Genomic DNA, 3,152 nt, shown 5'->3' with positions numbered 1-3,152 from the left:
CACACACACACACACACACACACACACACACACACACATAAATAAAATAAAATAAAAATAAAAATAAATGTCCTTTGTAAGCATTCTAATGTATGGTCCTCAAAAATGAATTGAAAATATGGATTAATTATGAAACCTGAAGTGAGTATGAAATAGGTATATATTCATATGCCCCCACTTTGAGATTTTCTTTACTCCTCACCCTCAAATTCCCGAGTGTTGTACTATGGTTTGTTTTGTTGACATCTTCATTTACAGAAATGAGAGCATCAGAGATGAATTACGCTGTGCTTCGTCATGTGTAAGCTATCTTTACAGGTAGCTCATCAGCAATAACAGCCACTAGCCTGGCTAGGTCAGCCTCATTCACTAGATTTCTGCCCCAGTCTAAAAAGCTAAGCTTAAGGAATGCAGAATTTCCCAGAGTGTCTTCATGAAAGAAAGAGATTGTCACCAGCTAAGATGATAAATTGGAAAACAATCCTGTTAAGGTGGGAAAGGTCCATGGTGATGGATCATTATTTTATTTTTTTTTAATTTTTTTTTTTTTTTTTGCGGAACCGGGGATGGAACTCAGGCCCTTGCACTTGCCAGGGAAGCGCTTATACCCCTGAGCCATCTCCCCAGCCCCTGGATCATTATTTTAATTTTAATTTTTTTATTTTTATTTTTATTTATTTGAGAGAGAGAGAGAGAGAGAGAGAGAGAGAGAGAGAGAGAGGTGTGTGTGTGTGGCCAGCTCAGCCCACCAGGGGGCGGGGCTGGCTGGCATGTGGTGCTGGGGGATTGAACCGCGGTCCCTGATGCTTTGCCAAGCTTGTTCTAAGTAGGTGCCTTAGACCACTGAGCCATCTCTCCAGCCCCTGGATCATTATTTTAAATGAGAAGAAAAAAATCATGTGAAAAGGAATAGTGGTTCCTCTTGATGTATAGTATGCCTGTATTATAGTTTTTACAAAATTGTGAACTTGTGTAATAGTATAATAGGAGATATTGTTGAATTTCTAACTATTTATACATTTAAATTCATATATGTAATGTTTTATTGATTACAATCTGAATTTCTAAGAAGCATGTTGACTTTTGCAATAAAGATACAATATGGAATGGTTCACAATTTGGGGAAAAAAGATGAAAGTATTATGAATTTAAAAGAATTTGGAAAATTTATGAACCATTCCAAAAATTATATATATATAAAAAAACAAAAGGGTGTGAGGGCTGGGGATATAGCTCAATAGGAGAGGACTTGCTTAGCATGGGTTCAATTCCAAGCACAAAAAAGAAAAAACAAGACTTAAGTATGAACAAAGTACATGTAGAAATCAGGGGTCAAAACCAGCTTTGTGAATAATAGCTGCTCAGAGAATTAGAAAAGGAATCAAGCCGGACCTGTAACTCCATCCAAAGGAATACACTGTAGATGTTTCAGAGATCCAAATAGAAAAGACAAAATAATAAGAAAAATACGCATTTGCAAGTGAATACCTCTGTGACCGGAGTGAGTGCAGGAAAAAGTTATCAATGACTCAAACTCCAGAAGGCAAACAAGACTGACAAATGTTCCTACAAAAAACAACAAAAATTTGCATGGTGAAAAATTCACCAAGGGGATAGCCAAATAGATCAGCAGATTAAAGCGCCTGCTTGCAGGCGCTGGGGCCCGGGGTTTGATTCCTGGGCCTGCCGTGCTGGCCTCGCCCTGGCCCCTGGCATGCTGAGACGGCAATTGAGACTGGGCATGGTGGCGCGTGCCTGTAATCTCAGCACTTGAGAGGCTGTAAACTGGCAGATCACTAGAGTCCAATCTAGTAGGGAGACCCAGAACACCTTTTATACCCTTCCCTAACATACAAATTAAAAAAAAGAAAAAATTCACCAAAAGATCAATGGACAAATTAATAATCTGAGAGAAAATGTTTGCAGTGCAAACCATAGATGAATTAGTCAGATTCTTGTTGCTGGGACAAGATACCTGACAATTTAAAGGAAGAAGGGTGTATTGTGGCTTGGAGGGCTCAGTCGATGGTTGATCAGCTCCAAAGCAGAAGCATCGTGGCAGAGGGAGCTAGCGGAGGACAGCCGCTCACCTCAAGACAGCCAGAAGCAAAGAGAGACTTGGGAGGCTGTAAACAAGTGGATCACTATGAGTCTGATCTAGTAGTGAGACCCTGAACACTCTGTAGACCCTTCCCTAAAATACAAAAAAAAAAAAAAAAAAGAGGGAAAGAGCCAGTGGGGAGAGAGGCTATGGTCTTGCTATACAATTCAGACTCATAGTGATCCTCTTGTCTCAGACTCCCCAGTGCTGGGATTATAGGTGTGTACCACCATGCCCGGTTCAGGGCCAGCACAGCATGTGGTACCAGGGATCAAACTCAGGACCTTGTGCTTCTCAGGCAGGTGCTTAGAGTGCTGAGCTATCTCCCCAGCCCCTAAAGATCCATTCCGAGTGAACTACACCCTCGGCCAGGCCCTGCCTCCTACCAGCACATTCGTCTGTGGCCTCTCTGATGGATTCATCCAGCAGGTCCAACAGTGGCCTGCAACCTGGATATACTTGTGTTATAATGAAAGTTTTTTTTTTTTAAAGGAAGTTTTGTGAGGCAGGAGGATCTTTGAGAATTCGAGGCCAGCCTGGGCTACAAAGTGAGCTCAAAGCCTGCTTAACCTGCGGACTGAGACCCTGTCTCAAAAAGACAGAAGAACGAAGAAGAAGAAGAAGAAGAAGAAGAAGAAGAAGAAGAAGAAGAAGAAGAAGAAGAAGAAGAAGAAGAAGAAGAAGCTTTGTAACATATACACATTAACTATACTATATATTTTATATGTGGCCCAAGACAATTTCTTTTCACCAACTATGGCCCCAGCAAGCCAGGCATGTCCAACCCTCAATCATCCACTATTGATAAGTACAGCACCCCCAGGACCTAATCACTTTGCAAAATCCCCACCTATAGACATAGGAGCCTTTGGAAGATGTTTTTGATGCAATCTAAGACAATGAATAAAGAATTACTCTTCCTTTTTCAGAAAAGGATTTGAAGAAAAGAGACCAACACCCCAGCAGAAAACTGAGTCAAAACCAGAGAGCAAGTCCCTCCAAAACAGGAATATGTAAAAACTAACAAAAAACAGCTACAAAAGAGGTCTAA

Source organism: Octodon degus, unplaced genomic scaffold, assembly GCF_000260255.1.
Source record: "Octodon degus isolate 3935 unplaced genomic scaffold, OctDeg1.0 scaffold00033, whole genome shotgun sequence".
Classification (NCBI taxonomy): Eukaryota; Metazoa; Chordata; class Mammalia; order Rodentia; family Octodontidae; genus Octodon; species Octodon degus.
This window is presented reverse-complemented; position numbering follows the sequence as displayed.